General features: G+C 40.9%; 1 protein-coding gene and 1 long non-coding RNA gene across 3 annotated transcripts in view; one reads left to right on the top strand and one right to left on the bottom strand.

The window, feature by feature from the left end:
* LOC144771653 (uncharacterized) overlaps positions 1 to 25,621 on the top strand; it is a 945,479-nt gene that overhangs the window by 581,550 nt on the left and 338,308 nt on the right. The window lies entirely within an intron of this gene.
* LOC144771654 (uncharacterized) overlaps positions 1 to 25,621 on the bottom strand; it is a 212,080-nt gene that overhangs the window by 172,929 nt on the left and 13,530 nt on the right. For both annotated transcript variants that reach the window (XR_013599411.1, XR_013599412.1), the window contains exon 2: positions 17,540 to 17,739. This is a non-coding gene — a long non-coding RNA (uncharacterized LOC144771654). The remainder of the gene's footprint in view (positions 1 to 17,539; positions 17,740 to 25,621) is intronic.

Below are 25,621 nucleotides of genomic sequence, written 5' to 3' on the forward strand. Positions count from 1 at the left end.
CTGCATCACCATGAGGGAGATGGCCCTTAGTTCTTTCTTGATCGCATTAAGGCTGAGCTCAGTGTTGTTAATTATCTTTAGCATCTCTAATCTGGTCATTTGTAACCAGCAGGCTTTCACTTTTGTTTGTGTGGTGAAGAAGGTTTGGGACCCTCCCATGGTTACTTGTGTGTCAGAAAACAGACTGGATTCTTCAGCAATATCCTTGTACTGAGCCCAGCCAAACTACCCAGCAGTTCTTTTATTCTTAAGCCTGATGCAACAGAGTTGTCTTCTTCTGTAGCGTATGTTGATGCAAGATTGACAGATCTTCACCAGGAATAACCAGGATGGAGGTGTGTATGGAGACATGGGAGCAGAGGTCACACCATCCGGGGACGAGCTCAGTGTAACCAAACTTACGGTGTTGCCAGTATATATCTATCAGCATGGAGGTGCCTCATTGCATGAACTGAATGTGCGAAAACAAAACCACTGGGTATGGGCTCCCACCGGCATAGCTTGCCACAAGCATATAATAAACAAGAAAAAGTGCCAATGCCGCTAATTTGAGAATCAGACTTTTGTTTGGTCCAAACATACGGGTAAGACAATATGTTTGTTGAATTTAATTTCACTTTTTTATTTCTTTAGATTTTCAATTGACCACTTCTATTTGAGTGAATAGTTTTTTACATGTGTTATACAAATTTTAAAACCTGGTGTACACAACAAATATAATATACATTTTCTCAGAAAAACCTTAATTATTTACAAAACAATGCATCCTAATAAACATTCAGTCTTCATTCATACATCAATCAAACCACTACAAACAACAAGAACAAAACATAAATGATTCGATAAATGCTGGAATCATAATATTCACAACAAAAAGCCAATGTTTGTTTCACAACAAATTAAATGTGTGCAATTTTTTCTACGTAAATTATTAATTTGTCATTTTTTGGCTCATAGAGAGTCTATGCGTTTCGAACTTCCGTCATTTCGGAGTTCTCATCAGGACCATATCTGTAATGGAAGAACAGAAGTTGCTTTAGGATATGGGGTTGGCTGCCACTATGCTGCCTGTGCCCAATACTACAAGTTTCCTCACCTACCTCGCACTCATCAGAGAAAACTGGAATTGTTGTTAGAACCTCAGTCTAAAAAATATATAATGAAAAGCCACAATCAGGAAATGAGTAATTCTTAATCACGTATATCCAACATTCAAACCCATACACCGCTGTTAGTCACTTACTTGGAAGTGTTCATTCACCCGTTTGGAGCAGCCTGGCTCACCACTCTCTAGATGAAAAAGGGAGCAATAACGTGCTTGAATTATTACCACAATATCGTTTATGTATTTCGGTTCTTGGACATGTAAGATTCCCAGAGCGCCGCTTACCTAATTGGGCGAGTCAGGCGCGTTGTGTACACTTTCGGCGCTTCTCCGTAACCGTTTTTTCGTTCTGTTAAACAAATCATACGCGATGCATTAGAAATGTGCATCCCATGGCGGTTTTTAATAATTTATGCGGCAATCATGTGAATCCGAGCGTTTCATCATACTGCAATGTCTCTTACTTGTAAAGACCGGGCTGTCGAGTGTCTTAATCCGACGCCATCCAAACGCTGACCTGGTTGCGTTCACTTCCTGGTCCGCATAGGATCATGGGAAGTGTAGTTCTGAAACGTTGCGCTATTTATGGTTTAAGGAAACTTTTTCTTTTTTGTACGAAAACTTTATAGTTTCTAAGGTTGAACATTGGGTGAAAAACTGTCAATGGTTTTTAATAGTTAAGCTTGTATTGTCCAAAATCGTGCTCGAGGGAAATTCGTGGGCAAATAATCGTGCAAAACATATATGGATTGGTGCCCTTGGCCGGATTATGATCGGGTCTGTCTCTTTTTCTGTGATTTTGTTTACTTTTTGAACACATTGATTTTGGAGGATCTCACTGGTTATTATTGCTGGTCTGATGTCAGTATATGTACGTTATGCCTTTGGGTTTGATGAATTACTGTGCTTGAAGCTTGTCACTGTCCCTGTCAGGGAATCAATGTCATTACAGTTTGAAGATTTCGGACAGTTCATTCAAACCTGAGAAGGCTGTATTAAACTTTACTATGAGCATCGCCTCTCTTTTTATCAGTTTTGCATCTAAATCTCCACCTCTTGCGTCATTTTCGACTTTTGAACTCACTGTCCACATCATCTCGCTTTCTTGATGTTTTTTTTCTTTCCAATGGTTGACCAAGGGGGCGTTAGCAACATTGTTTTTAATTCTTGATTTGTGCTGTTGTATCCTCACCCGTACCTCTTGGTTGGTTTTGCCAATATATAGGAGATTACATGGGCATAAGATTCCATAAACCACATAGCGAGTTATACAATTGGAAAACGCTTCATGTTTCCAGTTGATTTGATTATACGTGAAGACTTTTCCTTCCTTTGTGGAATCGCAACATGAACAATTGCCACATTTGTGATGACCTTGAATTGGGGGCAGACGTAACATTGTACGCAAGTCCGAATTTTTTGTTTGTGGTAATGCATCTCTCACCAGGTGATTGGAGATGCTATAGTTTTTTTTAATGCAAAAAGTGGTTCATTCTGAAATGATTGATCCAAATTTTTCAACAAGTGCCAGTTCTGTTTGACCAATTTTTTCAACATATTGGAATTGGGACAGAAGGTGGATACAAATACCATTCTTTCCATTGCCTTTTTTGGTCTTTTTTCTAGCAGACATTCTCTAGGTGTCCACCATGCTCTTTTTTAATGATTTCTTGAGCAATTTCTTTGGATATCCACGTTGTTTTAGATTCATAGTCAGAATTTCTGCATGTCGTAAATATTCCTCCTTCTCCGTACAATTACGACGGATGTGAAGGTACTGCCCGTAGGGCAAGTTATCCTTGAGGCTGCGCGGGTGGTTACTTCCAAAGTGCAACGCTTTGTTTCGGTCAGTTGGTTTTTTGTACAGCGTTGTAACTAGAACGCCACTGGAGGGATAAACCTCCACGTCCAGAAATGGCATTTTGTCTCTTGAAAGGTCCAAGTTGAATTTGATCGATGGCACTCTGTTGTTTATCCATTCATGAAAGTTTCTTAGATTCTCTTCTGACCCAGTCCACACAAAGAAAATGTCGTCTATAAAACGATACCAATGTATTATCCATTGTGCGAAGGGATTGTTGTTGTAAACAAATGTTTCTTCATATTTGGCCATAAAAAGGATAGCCAGTTCCGGGGCAAAAGGGCAACCCATGGCCACGCCTCCTACTTGAAAGAAAAATTCCCCATTAAAATTGAAGTAATTCTTCTTAAGGGCGAATTCTGCCATTTTTTTTATAAATAAAGTTGGCACCTTGTGTGGTCGCTCCCGCTCGTCAAGATATGCTTCGAGGATATTAATGCCTTCATCCTGTGGTATTTGAGTGTAAAGGGACGTGATGTCCATGGTGACCATTAGATGAGCATTTTTATCAAACTCAATGGTGGAAAGTTTGTTTAAAAAGTCGGTTGTGTCTTGTAAGAAGGATCTAACCTGATGGAGAAAAGGCTTTAGAAAAAAATCCACAAATTTGGAAATCGGTTCTAATAAGGATCCGCAGCCTGAAATTATAGGGCGGCCAGGGGGTGAAGTTGTATCCTTATGCATTTTAGGCAATGCATATAATAGAAGTATTCTCGGATGTTTGGTTTTTAGAAATTCTAGCTCTTTTTTTCCTAGGAACCCCTGTTCAAAACTTGCATCAAGTAGATCAAACAGTTTGTTTTTTAAGTCAGATGTTGGATCTTTTTTAATTTTTCGATAACATGTCGCGTCATCCAATTGTCTCCTAACCTCTTGTATGTATAATTCTTTGTCCCAGACAACTATTGACCCGCCTTTATCGGCCTGTTTTATAATGACCGAAGTGTCTGCTTTTAAATTGGTCAAGGCCACTGATTCTGCTTTTGAGATGCTGTATTTGATCCATTTTTTCTTGTCTTCCATTTGGGTCACATCAGATAATAAAGTGCGTTCGAATGTAATCATTTCTTTAAGGACTTTATTAGTTGGGGGACAAAATGTTGATTTGTTGCGCAAACCTGTTGTCTCCAATGCAGGCTGGTAGGTATTATCCGCAAAAAACAATTTTAACCTCAATTTCCGACAAAATTCAATCACTTCAGTTTTGAGTTTGATGAAGTCTGTGTGTTTGGATGGAACAAACGTTAGTCCTTTCTTCAGAATAGACTCTTCGTCTTTTGTGAGTATTTTTTCAGATAAATTGAATATGGGTGATGGGGTTAGTTCTTGTAATTTTGCCGTATCGTTGACATTTCCCATGGTTGAGGGGTGTTCCTTGTCTTTCCTCGTTGTTTTGTTTGGCCTCTGCCTAAAAAAGGACCTTGATGTTGTTGCTGGAATCCTTGCTGTTGTTGTTGGTGGCCACCTCTCCTGTTGTAATTGCTCTGATAGGTTGAATTATCCCCTTCACTTGAACTTCCCGACGATGATGTGTCTGAGAAGGTTATGAATTTATTGTAGGATTTCCCCTTGTATTGTTGTAGATGTTTTTTAGATTCCGGTCTTGAATAGAAATCCGCCTGGAGGAATGGGTAAACTTTCTCTAGATTGAAGTTGTTTTTATCTTTCTCAAATTGCGCAGTTTTTTGATTAACCGTATAATCTTTAAATTCTCCAATGTCCTTCTGAACTTTGTCCAGTAGCGTTTTGGCGTCTGTAATTAATTGATTCGTGGAGATTGCAATTTCTAGCGCTTGAATTTCCTCTAGTTGCGTTTTCGATAATCTTTGTGCCGTTTCAATGGTTAATACCATAAGGTCCCTACTACATTTGGTCTCTATGTAGCTGTAACCTTTTTTGTATATGGGATCCTCTGTGAAAATGACAGGAATGTTTTTTATCTATAATCTACCTGGGATTGTTCCACCTCTCAAATGTTGTAGAAGGAAGTGGCCGTGCAAATCAGTCCGAATTTGTTTCTTTTTTAGCCTTGTAAGTTTATCTATTTCATTTTGGTTCTGAGCTGAGACACTTAGTGATGCGGAAACGAATAAAGGGGGGCAGCTAGTAGATTCCTTATATGTTCCTCACTGTACGCAAATGCTTCATTCTCAGACATACTATGGAAACCTTTCACACACTCTTTACACCAGATTCACTGACAAAAAATGATGATAACCCAGTTCAGCACCTCTTTGTCTGCTGACTGGCTGATCACCAAGCTAAAAGGCTCACAATCCTTACTAATCTATTTCTACTGGGAAAAAGGACCACACAGACAATTGTCTGCAATTACCAACGAAAACAAAACCACTGGGTATGGGCTCCCACCGGCATAGCTTGCCACAAGCATATAATAAACAAGAAAAAGTGCCAATGCCGCTAATTTGAGAGTCAGACTTTTGTTTGGTCCAAACATACGGGTAAGACAATATGTTTGTTGAATTTAATTTCACTTTTTTATATCTTTAGATTTTCAATTGACCACTTCTATTTGAGTGAATAGTTTTTTACATGTGCTATACACATTTTAAAACCTGGTGTACACAACAAATATAATATACATTTTCTCAGAAAAACCTTACTTATTTACAAAACAATGCATCCTAATAAAAATTCAGTCTTCATTCATACATCAATCAGACCACTACAAACAACAAGAACAAAACATAAATGATTCTATAAATGCTGGAATCGTAATAGTCACAACAAAAAGCCAATGTTTGTTTCACAACAAATTAAATGTGTGCAATTTTTTCTACGTAAATTATTAATTTTTCATTTTTTGGCTCATAGAGAGTCTGCGCGTTTCGAACTTCCGTCATTTCGGAGTTCTCATCAGGACCATATCTGTAATGGAAGAACAGAAGTTGCTTTAGGATATGGGGTTGACTGCCACTATGCTGCCTGTGCCCAATACTACAAGTTTCCTCACCTACCTCGCACTCGTCAGAGAAAACTGGAATTGTTGTTAGAACCTCAGTCTAAAAAAATATATAATGAAAAGCCACAATCAGGAAATGAGTAATTCTTAATCACGGATATCCAAAATTCAAACCCATACACCGCTGTTAGTCACTTACTTGGAAGTGTTCATTCACCCGTTTGGAGCAGCCTGGCTCACCACTCTCTAGATGAAAAAGGGAGCAATAACGTGCTTGAATTATTACCACAATATTGTTTATGTATTTCGGTTCTTGGACATGTAAGATTCCCAGAGCGCCGCTTACCTAATTGGGCGAGTCAGGCGCGTTGTGTACACTTTCGGCGCTTCTCCGTAACCGTTTTTTCGTTCTGTTAAACAAATCATACGCGATGCATTAGAAATGTGCACCCCATTGCGGTTTTTAATAATTTATGCGGCAATCATGTGAAACCGAGCGTTTCATCATACTGCAATGTCTCTTACTTGTAAAGACCGGGCTGTCGAGTGTCTTAATCCGACGCCATCCAAAGGCTGACCTGGTTGCGTTCACTTCCTGGTCCGCATAGGATCACGGGAAGCGTAGTTCTGAAACGTTGCGCTATTTATGGTTTAAGGAAACTTTTTCTTTTTTGTACGAACTTTATTGTTTCTAAGGTTGAACATTGTGTAGTCAACTTGGGTGAAAAACTGTCAATGGTTTTTAATAGTTAAGCTTGTATTGTCCAAAATCGTGCTCGAGGGAAATTCGTGGGCAAATAATCGCGCGAAACATATATGGATTGGTGCCCTTGGCCGGATTATGTTCGGGTCTGTCTCTTTTTCTGTGATTTTGTTTACTTTTTGAACACATTGCTTTTGGAGGACCTCACCGGTTATTATTGCTGGTCTGATGTCAGTATATGTACGTTATGCCTTTGGATTTGATGAATTACTGTGCTTGAAGCTTGTCACTGTCCCTGTCAGGGAATCAATGTCATTACAGTTTGAAGATTTCCGACAGTTCATTCAAACCTGAGAAGGCTGTATTAAACTTTACTATGAGCATCGCCTCTCTTTTTTATCAGTTTTGCATCTAAATCTCCACCTCTTGCGTCATTTTCGACTTTTGAACTCACTGTCCACATCATCTCGCTTTCTTGATGGTTTTTTTCTTTCCAATGGTTGACCAATGGGGCGTTAGCAACATTGTTTTTAATTCTTGATTTGTGCTGTTGTATCCTCACCCGTACCTCTTGGTTGGTTTTGCCAATATATAGGAGATTACATGGGCATAAGATTCCATAAACCACATAGCGAGTTTTACAATTGGAAAACGCTTCATGTTTCCAGTTGATTTGATTATACGTGAAGACTTTTCCTTCCTTTGTGGAATCGCAACATGAACAATTGCCACATTTGTGATGACCTTGAATTGGGGGCAGACGTAACATTGTACGCAAGTCCGGATTTTTTGTTTGTGGTAATGCAGCTCTCACCAGGTGATTGGAGATGCTATAGTTTTTTTTAATGCAAAAAGTGGTTCATTCTGAAATGATTGATCCAAATTTTTCAACAAGTGCCAGTTCTGTTTGACCAATTTTTTCAACATATTGGAATTGGGACAGAAGGTGGATACAAATACCATTCTTTCCATTGCCTTTTTTGGTCTTTTTTCTAGCAGACATTCTCTAGGTGTCCACCATGCTCTTTTTAATGATTTCTTGAGCAATTTCTTTGGATATCCACGTTGTTTTAGATTCATAGTCAGAATTTCTGCATGTCGTAAATATTCCTCCTTCTCCGTACAATTACGACGGATGCGAAGGTACTGCCCGTAGGGCAAGTTATCCTTGAGGCTGCGCGGGTGGTTACTTCCAAAGTGCAACGCTTTGTTTCGGTCAGTTGGTTTTTTGTACAGCGTTGTAACTAGACCGCCACTGGAGGGATAAACCTCCACGTCCAGAAATTGCATTTTTTCTCTTGAATGGTCCAAGCTGAATTGGATCGATGGCACTCTGTTGTTTATCCATTCATGAAAGTTTCTTAGATTCTCTTCTGACCCAGTCCACACAAAGAAAATGTCGTCTATAAAACTATACCAATGTGTTATCCATTGTGCGAAGGGATTGTTGTTGTAAACAAATGTTTCTTCATATTTGGCCATAAAAAGGATAGCCAGTTCCGGGGCAAAAGGGCAACCCATGGCCACGCCTCCTACTTGAAAGAAAAATTCCCCATTAAAATTGAAGTAATTCTTCTTAAGGGCGAATTCTGCCAGTTTTTTAATAAATAAAGTTGGCACCTTGTTTGGTCGCTCCCGCTCGTCAAGATATGCTTCGAGGATATTAATGCCTTTATCCTGTGGTATTTGAGTGTAAAGGGACGTGATGTCCATGGTGACCATTAGATGAGCATTTTTTCAAACTCAATGGTGGAAAGTTTGTTTAAAAAGTCGGTTGTGTCTTGTAAGAAGGATCTAACCTGATGGAGAAAAGGCTTTAGAAAAAAATCCACAAATTTGGAAATCGGTTCTAATAAGGATCCACAGCCTGAAACTATAGGGCGGCCAGGGGGTGAAGTTGTATCCTTATGTATTTTAGGCAATACATATAATAGAGGTATTCTCGGATGTTTGGTTTTTAGAAATTCTAGCTCTTTTTTTCTAGGAACCCCTGTTCAAAACTTGCATCAAGGAGAGCAAACAGTTCGCTTTTTAAGTCAGATGTTGGATCTTTTTTAATTTTTCGATAACATGTCGCGTCATCCAATTGTCTCCTAACCTCTTGTATGTATAATTCTTTGTCCCAGACAACTATTGACCCGCCTTTATCGGCCTGTTTCATAATGACTTAAGTGTCTGCTTTTAAATTGGTCAATGCCACTGATTCTGCTTTTGAGATGTTGTATTTGATCCATTTTTTCTTTTCTTCCATTTGGGTCACAGCAGATAATAAAGTGCATTAGAATGTAATCATTTCTTTAGGGACTTTATTAGTTGGGGGACAAAATGTTGATTTGTTGCGTAAACCTGTTGTCTCCAATGCAGGCTGGTATTCAAGACCGGAATCTAAAAAACATCTACAACAATACCAGGGGAGATCCTACAATAAATTCATAACCTTCTCAGACACATCATCGTCGGGAAGTTCAAGTGAAGGGGATAATTCAACCTATCAGAGCAATTACAACAGGAGAGGTGGCCACCAACAACAACAGCAAGGATTCCAGCAACAACATCAAGGTCCTTTTTTAGGCAGAGGCCAAATAAAACAACGAGGAAAGACAAGGAACACCCCTCAACCATGGGAAATGTCAACGAGACGGCAAAATTACAAGAACTAACCCCATCACCCATATTCAATTTATCTTAAAAAATACTCACAAAAGACGAAGAGTCTATTCTGAAGAAAGGACTAACGTTTGTTCCATCCAAACACACAGACTTCATCAAACTCAAAACTGAAGTGATTGAATTTTGTCGGAAATTGAGGTTAAAATTGTTTTTTGCGGATAATACCTACCAGCCTGCATTGGAGACAACAGGTTTATGCAACAAATCAACATTTTGTCCCCCAACTAATAAAGTCCCTAAAGAAATGATTACATTCGAACGCACTTTATTATCTGCTGTGACCCAAATGGAAGAAAAGAAAAAATGGATCAAATACAACATCTCAAAAGCAGAATCAGTGGCCTTGACCAATTTAAAAGTAGACACTTCGGTCATTATAAAACAGGCCGATAAAGGCGGGTCAATAGTTGTCTGGGACAAAGAATTATACATACAAGAGGTTAGGAGACAATTGGATGACGCGACATGTTATCGAAAAATTAAAAAAGATCCAACATCTGACTTAAAAAACGAACTGTTTGCTCTCCTTGATGCAAGTTTTGAACAGGGGTTCCTAGGAAAAAAAGAGCTAGAATTTCTAAAAACCAAACATCCGAGAATACCTCTATTATATGTATTGCCTAAAATACATAAGGATACAACTTCACCCCCTGGCCGCCCTATAGTTTCAGGCTGTGGATCCTTATTAGAACCGATTTCCAAATTTGTGGATTTTTTTCTAAAGCCTTTTCTCCATCAGGTTAGATCCTTCTTACAAGACACAACCGACTTTTTAAACAAACTTTCCACCATTGAGTTTGATAAAAATGCTCATCTAATGGTCACCATGGACATCATGTCCCTTTACACTCAAATACCACAGGATGAAGGCATTAATATCCTCGAAGCATATCTTGACGAGCGGGAGCGACCACACAAGGTGCCAACTTTATTTATAAAAAAACTGGCAGAATTCGCCTTAAGAAGAATTACTTCAATTTTAATGGGGAATTTTTCTTTCAAGTAGGAGGCGTGGCCATGGGTTGCCCTTTTGCCCCGGAACTGGCTATCCTTTTTATGGCCAAATATGAAGAAACATTTGTTTACAACAACAATCCCTTCGCACAATGGATAACACATTGGTATCGTTTTATAGACGACATTTTCTTTGTGTGGACTGGGTCAGAAGAGAATCTAAGAAACTTTCATGAGTGGATAAACAACAGAGTGCCATCGATCAAATTCAGCTTGGACCATTCAAGAGACAAAATGCCATTTCTGGACGTGGAGGTTTATCCCTCCAGTGGCGGTCTAGTTACAACGCTGTACAAAAAACCAACTGACCGAAACAAAGCGTTGCACTTTGGAAGTAACCACCCGCGCAGCCTCAAGGATAACTTGCCCTACGTGCATTACCTTCGCATCCGTCGTAATTGTACAGAGAAGGAGGAATATTTACGACATGCAGAAATTCTGACTATGATTCTAAAACAACGTGGATATCCAAAGAAATTGCTCAAGAAATCATTAAAAAGAGCATGGTGGACACCTACAGAATGTCTGCTAGAAAAAAGACCAAAAAAGGCAATGGAAAGAATGGTATTTGTATCCACCTTCTGTCCCAATTCCAATATGTTGAAAAAATTGGTCAAACAGAACTGGCACTTGTTGAAAAATTTGGATCAATCATTTCAGAATGAACCACTTTTTGCATTAAAAAAAAACTATAGCATCTCCAATCACCTGGTGAGAGCTGCATTACCACAAACAAAAAATCCGGACTTGCGTACAATGTTACGTCTGCCCACAATTCAAGGTCATCACAAATGTGGCAATTGTTCATTTTCCGATTCCACAAAGGAAGGAAAAGTCTTCACGTATAATCAAATCAACTGGAAACATGAAGCGTTTTCCAATTGTAAAACTCGCTATGTGGTTTATGGAATCTTATGCCCATGTAATCTCCTATATATTGGCAAAACCAACCAAGAGGTACGGGTGAGGATACAACAGCACAAATCAAGAATTAAAAACAATGTTGCTAACGCCCCTATGGTCAACCATTGGAAAGAAAAAAAACATCAAGAAAGCGAGATGATGTGGACAGTGATTTCAAAAGTCGAAAATGACGCAAGAGGTGGAGATTTAGATGCAAAACTGATAAAAAGAGAGGCGATGCTCATAGTAAAGTTTAATACAGCCTTCTCAGGTTTGAATGAACTGTCGGAAATCTTCAAACTGTAATGACATTGATTCCCTGACAGGGACAGTGACAAGCTTCAAGCACAGTAATTAATCAAATCCAAAGGCATAACATACATATACTGACATCAGACCAGCAATAATAACCGGTGAGGTCCTCCAAAAGCAATGTGTTCAAAAAGTAAACAAAATCACAGAAAAAGAGACAGACCCGAACATAATCCGGCCAAGGGCACCAATCCATATATGTTTCGCACGATTATTTGCCCACGAATTTCCCTCGAGCACGATTTTGGACAATACAAGCTTAACTATTAAAAACCATTGACAGTTTTTCACCCAAGTTGACTACACAATGTTCAACCTTAGAAACAATAAAGTTCGTACAAAAAAGAAAAAGTTTCCTTAAACCATAAATAGGGCAACGTTTCAGAACTACACTTCCCGTGATCCTATGCGGACCAGGAAGTGAACGCAACCAGGTCAGCGTTTGGATGGCGTCGGATTAAGACACTCGACAGCCCGGTCTTTACAAGTAAGAGACATTGCAGTATGATGAAACGCTTGGTTTCACATGATTGCCGCATAAATTATTAAAAACTGCAATGGGATGCACATTTCTAATGCATCGCGTATGATTTGTTTAACAGAACGAAAAAACGGTTACGGAGAAGCGCCGAAAGTGTACACAACGCGCCTGACTCGCCCAATTAGGTAAGCAGCGCTCTGGGAATCTTACATGTCCAAGAACCAAAATACATAAACGATATTGTGGTAATAATTCAAGCACGGTATTGCTCCCTTTTTCATCTAGAGAGTGGTGAGCCAGGCTGCTCCAAACGGGTGAATGAACACTTCCAAGTAAGTGACTAACAGCGGTGTATGGGTTTGAATGTTGGATATACGTGATTAAGAATTACTCATTTCCTGATTGTGGCTTTTCATTATATATTTTTTTAGACTGAGGTTCTAACAACAATTCCAGTTTTCTCTGACGAGTGCGAGGTAGGTGAGGAAACTTGTAGTATTGGGCACAGGCAGCATAGTGGCAGTCAACCCCATATCCTAAAGCAACTTCTGTTCTTCCATTACAGATATGGTCCTGATGAGAACTCCGAAATGACGGAAGTTCGAAACGCGTAGACTCTCTATGAGCCGAAAAATTAATAATTTACGTAGAAAAAATTGCACACATTTAATTTGTGTGAAACAAACATTGGCTTTTTGTTGTGAATATTACGATTCCAGCATTTATCGAATCATTTATGTTTTGTTCTTGTTGTTTGTAGTGGTTTGATTGATGTATGAATGAAGACTGAATGTTTATTAGGATGCATTGTTTTGTAAATAAATAAGGTTTTTCTGAGAAAATGTATATTATATTTGTTGTGTACACCAGGTTTTAAAATTTGTATAAACACATGTAAAAAACTATTCACTCAAATAGAAGTGGTCAATTGAAAATCTAAAGAAATAAAAAAAGTGAAATTAAATTCAACAAACATATTGTCTTACCCGTATGTTTGGACCAAACAAAAGTCTGATTCTCAAATTAGCGGCATTGGCACTTTTTCTTGTTTATTATGAACTGAATGTGCAGCATTGTGCCACAGTTTTCACTTGTTGCCAGTGGAATGGTTAATTTACCTCTGAAACACAAGGAATACAGTGTACATTTCTGTACAGGTAGGGGTGCATCATTGAGATAGATGGCCCTACTCTGAAACTCTGTGTCTGGCATCCATGTGTATCCAAGAAGACAGCCCCAGTAAAGCTAAGGGACGTCCTGGTACCACAGATGGAAGTGTGAGTGGACATGTTCATACATTGATGTGGTGGCTTTGCTACCTCCAAGAATCTCTTTTCTGGAAAGTCTCAAGGCCACACAGTATCTTCCACATATGGTGCCCCTCCTGTGCATCCTATGTAGCCAGCTTGACTGGTGCTAGGCTTGGTGAAAAGGTACAATGTTATGGGATTGGTCTAATTTCGGTTCAGATTCACTACTACTTTATGGGGTTGTACTTGTTGGGTTTTATTTTGGTACCTAGGTGTAGGTGGAGAAGGCATGTTGCTCTGTTAGGGCCAACCTCTTGGGATAAGTAAAGCCTGCCCACACCTACTACATGCGGTACCAGCAAACAAACGTAACATGACCTGGCTGTTTTCCTGGATCCCCCAAAGGTCAAATGCTGATACCACGTGTTGTGTAAGAGGGCACTATTTAGTGTTTGGAATGCTAGTATTGGGTTTGGTATAATTATAAGTGAAATGGGAGAGGTCCCTATGCAAGCACTGTGATAGCTTTGGGGTGTTCTCCATTGGACTAGGCAGTACTATGGTGATGAATGGATGCAGAAACACTCATAGCAAACAGAGGGTACATAGAAGCGCAACAATTCATAACTTATTGATCATTGCAGAACTTGGGATGAATTTAGGAGAGATGTATTGTAGTCCTCTGGTGATTGGGGGTCATTCATTTGAAAGTTCAAAACAAAAAGTTCAACATACAGTTCATAGTTCTCAATTCCCACCCTGTAGATCTCATTGGGTGTTGATGTGGCCGCTGAAAAGGTGGTGCACATGGACACTTCTTGCCAACCAATTAAATAAGAGCTACATTCATTGGTTAGCTTAGAAAACAGTGCATTATTGCATATGCCGTCATTTTCCTTCAGGGTTCCTGTGCGTTTCTTTAGGTGTGCTTTTTCCACATTAATTTGCACAATTTTTAATGAGGCCCTGGCAGGTGGCCCCAGTAGGGGTATCTTATTTTGAAAGTGCGTTAAGGTTCATGGAATGTATTACTTTTATGGGTTGTTGGGCCTCCCTCCTTTCCGTGACTGAAAATAAATTTTACAGGGTGATCTCATAAACATAGAATTGGATCAATTTTTGCAAGAGTTCCATTAGCATCGTCAGCCCCTATCTCCAATGCATACATGGGGAGGGGCTATCGGTGTACATGGTGTCTTTTGACCTACACACCCGTGGGGCGATGAATGAAGAGGGGGGGGGGTGTCGCAATTGAATGTTGTTTGTGATTGCAACATGCCATGAGGTCACTTATTTACCCCTCTAGTTCCGGCATGCATCATGCAACGAAACCCCCCATAGTGGCGCCAGGTGTCTTGAATACACAATCTTTCTAGAAACATTCTTTTGGGCTATCTTTGGGCTTCTTTTTATCAGTCTTTTGAACACTTGCCTAGATCTCTCTTGACCTGCTGTCTTATTTACCAGAGAAAAAATTGAGGAGATTGGAAAGCTGTCCCATTGCCTCTGTGTGCTTCTGATATTGCGGTGTCTGAAATTGGGCTCATTGCTTTTTCCAGATTATGTATGTAAGGTGTTGTGTATTGGCTGATTGCTAGGCCTGAAACTGGGGTGAGCCTATTTTTGAATTCTAGTCTCACTTGGAGCTGCAAAAGATCTTGCAGACCGCCATTTTTCTGGTACCCCCCTCTCCCTCAGACTATGTCTTTCCCAGGGTATTTGGACCTGCAGTTCCCAGCTGTGGCCAGGGGCTTCTAACTGGTGGCACGCATCAGTCATTATTCTGGAGGGGCATGACCTGGCAAACAGGCTTTGGACACTGAACATTTTTGAGGGAGAAGAAGGAGGCAAAATATCGCTACCGGGAGAGTCTAGTGCGAGGCCTAGAATACCGCATGTGATGGACTGGGACAGTTGGTTATTTAGTTGGACCTCCCCTCCTTCATAGTGGGGTCTTCACTATCTTGAGCGTATGGGAAACCTGGTTCCCAACACTGGGGAACAGTTTTGTTTTTGGAGCTTAAAGCCCTGTACAGCCACCCTTACCTGCCATGGTTGTGGCCCCAATCCTTGTTAGAATGGGTTCCCTGCCTGTTGTTGTTTATGTTGCTATGTATTTGTCCAACTACCTGATCCCTGTTGCGGTGGTGCAGTGGCTGATTGAGTTCCCTGAGGCTGTGTGTAGGGTGCATTTGGGTTCCCCTAGACTTGGTTTTGTGGATGGGGGTTTTGGGAGGAGTGGCCTACGCTTATCGACCTCTGTTCTTGATATGCTTTTAACCAGCATTGGGAATACCTTGTGTCCCTTTTAGTGGCAATATTAACACTCTAAGGTCTGACTGCTGCCAACCTGCCTGACTTCTGCTGTTATAGTTAGGTTAAAACACTCTTGGATTTTGCAATTGAGCCCCCTTCAAGACTGGTGCCATATGCACATTCGCCGCCAATACGGCCCCCTCAAAGGTGGTCTTTTTCAATTTGTGCTTGAACAACTTAGCTCTGTCTCTCTGGGCTTGCGCCTGCTTTTCCCTGTCCTTTTCTTGTTTCTTTTTATGATGTTGTAATATGTGGGTCTGGATGTCCCGCTAGGGTTTGATGTCTAACCCTACCATGCAGTCCAAACCACTTTGTATCTCGTGGGCAGCCCCTTTTGGAGGGTATTATTATTTGTTTTTAAACGCGACTTGCAGGCCCATATCAGTTCATTGCTGTCCTGTTTGTTGTCCCGATCATTCCCTCATTTTATCCAGAAACTCAGTTATGGTTTGCCCAGGTTTCATAGTTTCCAACATTATCGTTCCTACATCTGGGCAGTCAGGGATCATTCCCCTCAGGGACGTCCATATTTGGTATCAGTGCTAGTTGTATGTGGGCCTGTCATGCTCAGTGTTTGTCAGCATGACTGCTGGGATGTGAGCTTAGGCGAACACCATGTTAATCTGATCTCTGATATGGGTACTCAGTAGACATTTGACATTGCCTATCACTAGATTCACTCTATCTGTGTTCTTCTCAAAAGATTAGATCATTTCCCCATTCCATCCAGCAAGGATGGCAATTAGGTCCTCAGCCTTTCTTTATCCATAATAATAATAATAATAATAATAATAATAATAATAATAATATCCACATTTGTAAAGCGCACAATCACCCGTTAGGGTCTCTAGGCGCTGGGGGCTGTCGGGAAGGTTAAGCAAGCTATTGCCCAGAGTCACATGGTGCTGGGCTTATCTGCCGCCGGTGCCGGGGATCGAACCGTGATCCCCAGATTCCGGAGTCAGTCGCCCTGGCCGCGGCGCCACACCTCTTCTCTTATCCATCTGAGCACACGGCACATAGATGGTCCCTGACGTGCACTTCTGCAGCAAAGGGTACAAAATTGGCCTGGGGTAGCTCTACTGGTCTCTCCCTAACAGAGCGTTCCCATCTTCTTAGACAATCCTACATGTAGGGGAAGTTCAGACATGGCGATGTCTGAACTGGGGTGGTGGATTGAGCTAAAGAATGGTGATGGATTAAACCCAGATCAGTTGACTGAGAGTGAGTGTTTGATTTGCTCAAACGCTCCATCCTTTATCCCATTTGGTATTGCTTTGTTCGCCCTAAGTTGACAGGGTATGCCCAGACGGGGGTCCCTTGCTCACTTTGCCACTGGATTCAAGATAGCCTGGCTGATGAGGGTTATGAACCCGAAACCGGTCCCAGGATGCTTGTTTCCGGTCCAGGGAAGACATGGCTTGGCAGTTCGGGCTGGACTGTTCCCATGAGGCATAGGGTCAGACTTATTTGCATATGGCCATGTCTGAACTGGGGTAGTGGAGTGAGCTAAAGAATGGTGATGGATTAAACCCAGATCAGTTGACTGGGGGTGTGTGTTTGATTTGCTCAAACGCTCCATCCATCATCCCCTTTGCTATCGCTTTGTTCGCCCTAAGTTGGCAGGGTATGCCCAGAAGTGGGTCCCTTGCTCACTTTGCCACTGGATTCAAGATAGCCTGGCTGATGAGGGTTATGAACCCGAAACCGGTCCCAGGATGCTTGTTTCCGGTCCAGGGAATACATGGCTTTGCAGTTTGGGCTGGGCTGTTCCCATGAGACACAGGGTCAGACTGATTTGCATATGGCCATGTCTGAACTTGGGTGGTGGAGTCAGCTAAAGAATGGTGATGCATTAAACCCAGATCAGTTGACTGGGGGTGAGTGTTTGATTTGCTCAAACACTCCGGCCATCATCCCTTTGGTATAGATTTCTGTCAGTGGCAGGATACTCTGGTTACATTTTTGTACTTCTTCCTTGTATTAGATGTGGTCTCTTACCCTCTGACAATGACTTCAGGATGGATCTCCACCCCACGGATTTAGCAGATCTTCCAATCAATCACGTTGTCTGCTCTCCTTCCATGCTGCGCAGATGTGAATCTCTCTGGGCGGGGACCCTTTCCTTCGACTGCGGTTGGGTCTGAGGTACCAATCTCTCCTGCTTAGCTAGCCAAAAGATTGCTTGAATATAAATGAACCTTGAAAAAACAAGAGACATTTGGCAAAACAGAAGCAATTAGTTTATTAAAACACTTTGGCGGGAGCACAATTAAAGAAGCGGGTCTGACGACTGTCTCAAAGTGCAATCAATTTGGCAGCAGATTTCTTCTGCTACCAGGAGGCAGGACCAGCTAGACCTATGCTGCGCGGGCGCTTATAATCAGGGGGCTTCCACCATGGTGCTGGATGCACTTTTGTTCAGTGTTGGAGGTTGGACTCAAAGCCTCAGAATATTTCTGCTGCCAGGAGATGGGCCAGCTAGACCTGCACCGAGAAGGAGCTTATAACCAGTGGTCCCCACCACAGCGCGCAAAATACCAAGGCGTATACCCAGTCTAACATCGATTCAAGAGCAGGCCCGTCTTCACCCAACTTCACCCAAAAGAGGCTAGGCTGGGCTTTCCCTTTTTGCCAGTCAAGCTATTTGCAATTTCCAAGATGCAAAATAATTGGATCTCAAAAGCCCTCTACCCTTTCACGATATTGTCTTTTGACCTTCTTGTTTGATAATGTGTTCCATTCCCCATTGGAAAAGTACATTTGTTGTGTTTTTAGGACGGGGAAACGGGAAATCATGGTGGGGGAAACGCTCAAAGTACCGATTATATTGGCACGCTCTACACTGGACACATTTAATGTAACATCAATTCATATAATGCTAGCAGAGGAAAACGTTGATTGCAGAGTAGACCACTTTACATCAGAAACAACTAACCATGACTTAACGTATATTTGTGAAGCTGACCTGTCCGCAAAGAGGAAGAGCTAGAGCAAGGGCATATGTAGTCACAAGACTGGGATAGCTGGGAACCTGGTCAAAGCCGCTAATAAAGCTGCGCACATAAATAATGATCCTGAACCAGTTTTTCTCCCAGGCTTGGTGCAAAAAAATGCAGAAATTAATTAAGATATGATTCTCGAAAAGGTTAAAGTTTTAATTCATACTTACGTTAATCACTTAGGAGAAAAAAAGTTTAGAGCTTGCGATGTCAAAACTTTCTAACCCCAATTATTTCAAAAACCTAGCTCCTGTGTGTGCCAGGGCAGTAGAGATGATGGTAGTATGTAATACAAATGCCACCTCTGACCTAAAGGCTATGGCAAGGCGCATTTACATTGACTGGAGGACACCACCACGGTTGCCTCACCCCCGTCACCACTGGGGAAATGTTGCCCCACATGGACAGGGACCACCATTATGCAGTCTCAAAACATAGGAATTCTGTCCCTAGATTCAATCCAGGAACGCTGCGCCTTCAAAAAAGGATACTATAAACTGTCCTTGTCTTAACCTCCTTACTGACTCTAGCCCTTAAGCAACAATTTTGTCTAACGTTCTATGCTTGCCTATAGCCAGGATGGGAACCCTCAATCTCAAGAATAAGGTGTGCCACTGGCTAACTAAAAACTTTGATTTCAGCATTTCGGAATACAGTAAAACTTTATTTTTCAAAAGAGTGGGCTGGATTTGGCCATCAACCAATCATTCTGTCGGGGACTGTATGGGTATAAACTGTAGAAATCCTATCCTAGCTTGGCATTTCATTTGAATTGTTCTCAAAATGCTTATTGTGCCTTTAAGAGCAATCATATAACTACCCTGCCTTTGGGTTATTTATATAGTCAATTTTTTAGCACACACTCTTGAATAGCTAATCCCCAGTGCTTCTAAATTCAGCGACTGAGCTTGTATCCCTACATCTAAAATATTCAGGGTTCTATTGGGACAAGAGGACACAGCTTTACTGCTAAATGATCATGTTTTACCCATTAAATCTGAATGTAATGTTGGGTCAGCAGCAACCTGGAAAATTGCCTGTTCACAGTGAAATGCCTCCTGAGACGCCATAAGATTCGGGCTCCTTAATAATCTGATTTGCTGGAACATTGTTTGACTGAGTTATAAGCAGTCAGATCTGAACTGGCTCAATTACATTGCAAACTATGATATTGTGATGTTGCAGGAAACTTGCCACCTGAGAGACGTCATTTGGGATGGGTGTGAAATGTTTCCTTTACCTAGCACTAGCTCTACTTGGGGCAGAGCCAATGGAGGACTGGCTACTATTGTAGGAGTGTCTAAATTGTTTAAGCGGCACAAAAGGGGGTGGTGATGGACGGAGCATCTGAATCAATCAAACACTCACACCCAGTCAAAAGATCTGGGTTTAATCCATCACCGTTCTGTAGCCCAGTCTGCCACCCCAGTTCAGACATGGCTATATGCAAATCAGTCTGACCCTGTGCCTCATGGGCACAGTTCAGCCCGAACTGCCAAGTCATGCCTTCCCTGGACCGGAAACAAGCTTCCGAGGACCGCTTTCTGGCATTCCAGCCGTCTTCAGCCGAGGAAAGACAAAGGATCAAAAAGTCTGGTCGGAGTAGCCATGTTACCACACAGTAAGAGATCTGTCACCCCAACCAGGGACCAGCAAGCAGCAGATGTCCTTAAGTAAAGATAATCTCTTAGAGATTCAACTTCAGGTGCTAAATAAAGGCCTAAGTATCATCTCTACTCCCAAAACAGGACAATTTTGAATTACGGAAGGAATTGGTGGCGTTTTTTTCACACCGTTTGGTTGAAAGTGTTCTGTAGCAGTAAACCTAGTGAAGAAATGTAACCAAGACTAGTTTAAGGAGGAAATCTCACTTAAATTCTCCTTCTAATACACAGCCTGTTGAGGATTTGGCATTTGAAAAAGCAGTAGCAAACGATATAGACAAGTTAACAAACGCCTGTATAAACAGGATTCACAACCTGTAAAAAGCCCTGGCTGAACTGCAACAAGTTATTATCAAGCCAGGCAAGAAAAGAGGTGCTATCATAGTAATGCCCATTGACATGTAACAACAAGAATGCTTGAGGCTCCTGAGGGTAATAGACATTACAAACACCTAAACCGGGACCTCACTCAAGATGTCAAGGAGAACATCTTATTTATTATACAACAGGCAGAAGAAAAACATTGGCTAACCAAACAAGAAGCAGACTTTATGTTTGATATTAATCTGGGAGTTCCATATATCTATATCCTTCCCAATATGCACAAATGGAAAATTCCTCCTCCAGGTTGGCACATAGTGGGTAAAATAGGGTCAGTTCTGGAACCTTGATTCAAAGTTGCAGGACGTTTTCTTAGACTACTGGTAATGACGATGCCATAAGACAAAAGAGATAGTAAGGTAATCTTGAACATATCGATGAACATATGTTTTAAGCCCCATACAAAGCTTTTGATGACCTTGGATGTCAAAGCATCGTTGTTCTAGTATTCCTCAAGAGGAATAACTCAAGATCCTTGAAGAACTTCTATCACAAACCGATTGTCTTCAATAACAACTATTGATTTTAGTCTTGATTCTGCGTATATGGCCCTTAATAGAAATTACTTCTAATAGGAGGATGATTTCTATCTACAGGTACACAGAACATTGATGGGTAGCACCTCCCCCTCTAGTGTAGCATGTCACTATGTCCATGTGTTTGAGGAAGAACACATCATTAATTCATCAAATCCTTTCTTTTAAAGCATAGCCCTATGGAAGCACTACATTGATGACATCTTTATCATCCCGATAGGGGTGTGGAGGAAGCAGTTTCTGTTTCTGAATGGACTAATGGAATGTAGTGTAGTTCCTATATTCCCAATAGGCTCTGCGCATTGGTATAACATAAACAATAGTTTACACATAGGACTGAGGTCATCTAGGTCTCTACTGAATATGTTAGATTTAATTAGGTTTGCCAGCTAGCTCAGAGGTCACTAGAAACTTTCTCGAATGTTCAAGAAGGAGTTAACTTTCCTGTTTAGACAAGAAGGGATTAGTTTCTGACAACCGCATAAACATGACAACTTTGCTCCCTCCAGAATAAGGAGTATATCTCCAGAGTCGTGTGAAAACAATAGATAGCTATTTCATTCAGTCAATCGTGCATGCTTAATTTCACCAGGAGTGCAGAGAAATAGAGAGATGGGCGTTTTCAATAAAAGGTGTTATTTATTGAGCAGTCTTCTTTCTCATGCAAGAGAAGTGAATTGCCACAATTGCAATACTTATCATGAAGTAAAGTGCGTACAGTAAAAGGAGTATTGTAAAATAATACTGTAAAAGCATTGATATGGTTTCTGAGCCATATGATACTTAAAATGGATAAAATAGATACATACATAAAATCATTGACTAAACGTACTCAACTGGTGCTTCTAAGATACGCCTACCCCGGTGCACCTGACCTAAGCCTAATACGTGGGAAGGAGTAGATAAGTTGCAGTTTAAGTTAAGTTGGTTTTTTCCAAGAATCTGAATCAAGAATTCTCTTAAGGTTTTAATCAGCTCCATACCTTGGTTATATAATGAAGGAGGTCTTGTATCTCTTTCTCAGGACTCGATCTCCCAGCAACCCGCAAGGGTGACTGGAAACCCGAGCTGGATTTCTCGGCAGGAGAAAAGACAGCGTCTCTCTCAGTGCGTCAAATGGGAGGGTCGGCTTCCTTCGGCACTCACATCAGCTGGGCGTCGGGCAAGTAGATAGCCGCTCTGCTCCAAACCACCATGTGTTTGCTTAAGGCAACTACCTGAAAGGTGCCGAGTTTGACGTAAGGTTGGACATAAGACGTCACTAAGAACTTACAGTTCTTTCTGGACTCCAGGAGTTCTTGTGCAAATCAAAACAAAAGCAGGGGGAATTCCCGGGCTGCTGGAGGCTTGGTTTGTTTAAAGAACGTGTTGTACTTTCTAGGAGTCTATGGGAGTAGCCTTGCCGTATTTGGACTGCATTGGCTATTACTAAATATGGATATGATTCTTATGCCTTTATAAGGATATTATTTATTATAACCATATAAGGGCTTAAATCGGGAATATCAAATTAGGGTCCTAGATATATTCACAATACCCACTCCACGTATAATGTCCATCATTACTAAATACTAAGCAATACTAAACATATAACGATGCATGTGTGTTTTCCAACCCACCCCAAAATACATATATTGCATTTGAAATGGTGTATGGCATATACACGAAAATGAGTATTTATACTTTACATTTTTCAAGCAGTAGTATCATTCAGATAATGCATATATAAATATCGGCTGAATGAATTGCGAAAATTACATTTATGAAATGGCTCTTAATACAGAAGAGAAGGTCGAGACCATTTCATCACATATTAATACAAGACTGTACATGTGCTAGAGGCTAAGTCAAAATATTGTCTCTAGTGTCTCTAAAAAAAGAAGTTCTGTTCTCTAAGAATAGGTCTACTTTAAGCAGAGTACCATGTGCCAAAAAAAGGTAAATATTTTGGGAATTGGAAAAAAATTATTTCGCTTTCAGGGGAAAAAATAGTTCCAATGTTTTTAGAAAGTTGTTTATCAAAATTGAAGGCCGAATTCAGAGTTCAGGGAACGCTGTGTGCTCGCTGTTTCAAAAGTTATTCTGGTTGTTAGGAGAGAACATCATATCAGAAAGGCTGGCGAAAAATTTGTCTACAACAGTAGGTGAAAGTGTTACCAGGTTTCAAAAAGCTGAAATTGTGCAAATGTGAGAATCATTGCCATCATCGATTTCTACATCAGCAATGCTCACAGACGGTTATACCTGTGTGGTGCCGCTTTCATCTCGTACTTCACCGCCACCTAATCGTAGTGGTGAAATCTCAACGAATGCCGTCATCAGAATAGGTAGCCGCTGGGGACAACACGTTGCATGAGCCGTTACCGAACCAAGCAAAGTATCGATATCCATAGGTACTGCTGATGGTAGTGTAAGACAGACGTCCAACACGCATTCTTTTCCGCATAGCAGACATCGAAGCACATGTAAGATGCAATCTTGCCAGATTGGTCTGAATGAAAGAAACCAAGTTGTATTCAGATCTCTTAGCCGGGCTAATCCGAGGACCCTAGTGATTCGGTCTCTGTAGCGTATTGCTAGGATCGTTTCTTCCATCGTAGCTGGAGTTTTGTCTGTGGCTTGGCTTGCCATATCGGTGCTGAAGGAACAAAAATCTAATTCCTACTACGAGTCCCAAAAGAAGAGGCAGGCCGCCGAATAACGAATGCACAAAATTCGGGGAGATGCCCAGAACTGTTTCAAAGGGTGCTAACAGTCCCGAAAAAATTGTCTTAAATACATGTGCGAAGCCACTGGTATCAGACATGTTTAAAATGTGGCTTAGCATTTCTACGAAATGCACGAGGCAATTTGTCAATAATAGGGTATGTATCTCTGCCGCTGTCCTTGCAACTTGCAGATCATACGTCTCTTTGGACGAGGTTAAAGGCACAGTTGTCTGTAAAAGAATAGACTTCATTCTGCTTAAAGTATCAATTCGAATAGAAGAGATATTCAGAGAAGGCCATATTGCTGCCTCCATGTCTGGATTGTTGTTTGGATACAATACTTGCATACAGCAAATTACCCTGGAAGTAACGGTTACGAGATAGGCTTTTCCTGGCACCATGCCACAACAGCTGTGGTCACTTATTAGAACGTAGCTGTCGTTGGAAAGCTGTCTGAAAAATGGCTCTATCTGTGTTGCAGGAGTGCCATGCAGGTGACATGAAAGGTTATTTGATGAACTTTCGCAGGCTCCATGCAAGTTAATACCTTGACACAGAAGTGTACCGCTTAGTGATTTTTTACAATTGTTACCACTAAGAAATACTTCTTTTTTCCCTTCACTTTAACATTTATGTGTATAAGGTAAATTCCAGGTTGAATTGATGTATCCTTTACCCAACCTTTCTCAACAGGCCTGCTGGTATATACTTTTGGCAATATTGAAACTGAAAAGTTGTTATCGGAATTGTAATTGTTCCGTGTATTATCCATTCAATGACAGGTCTCTCTGACATTGTCAATGGTAATCTCTCAAGTATTTCAATGCTCGTATAGTCTGCTCCTTTTTGTGCCATACTGATTTGTCTATCAGTAAGGTTAAAGATAGAAAATAATGACGTTGTGTTGATTAGACGCCATGGCTCGTAGCCTGAACGCAGGTTTTGCAACGTCCAGCCTAGCTTTACAATAGAACGCAATTGTGACTGACCATGTTGTAACATTAGCTCTATTATATCAATAGCAGATGATACAATGCTGTCCAGTGAATAAATTCTGGAGGACAGAGTCGTTAACCCATTGTCCACTACAGAAAATGATTTTTCCAAATGAATACGATCAATTTCTTGTATTTTTTCAGCAGTTTCAAATTGCGTTACTTTCCAAGCTTCGTTGTAAGCAGCGTATGTACCGGCCGCTATGAAACGTTTTTGAGGCTGTTTGCGAGGTCTCAGTATGAAATCTCGCAAGTCAGCACCTTCTTTAAGTAAAGTCAAGTGTTGCTTTATTTCAGGCAGTGTGGATTTCTGTAGCCACTCAAGGCATAGTTTTCCTACACTATATGTTGTAACTATCCCTGGATGTTGTCTCTGGGAATATCTTGGGTCTGGCCTAGTCTGTTTGAACCCCTGTGTTTTGTTCAGGAATCTATCTTGACAGTTGTTTGTGTCTGTGAGCCAGATCAACCATTTTTTCCAATCAGGATTTATTCTGTTTTGGTATAAAATATGGGATACGTCTATCTCCACATCTGTAGTGCTATTACTATCAGGTATGGGCTTTGGAATAGACGGTTTGTTTAAGTCTTTTATCTTGGCTAGGCCAAGACAGGTTGTTTGTTGAATGGTGTCATTCAGGAATATTATCTGTTCTGGGATAATGCAGGCTCTAAATAATGCTTCTAGACCTTGTACCTGCCGGTCTTTTGTACCCCAGATGGTATGTTTCAATGTTGTTTTTCCAAAATTCAAAAACAAATGTAGACATTTTATCATAACATTTTTCAGAATAAAT

The sequence above is a fragment of the Lissotriton helveticus genome, chromosome 8, assembly GCF_964261635.1.
Source record: "Lissotriton helveticus chromosome 8, aLisHel1.1, whole genome shotgun sequence".
NCBI lineage: Eukaryota > Metazoa > Chordata > Amphibia > Caudata > Salamandridae > Lissotriton > Lissotriton helveticus.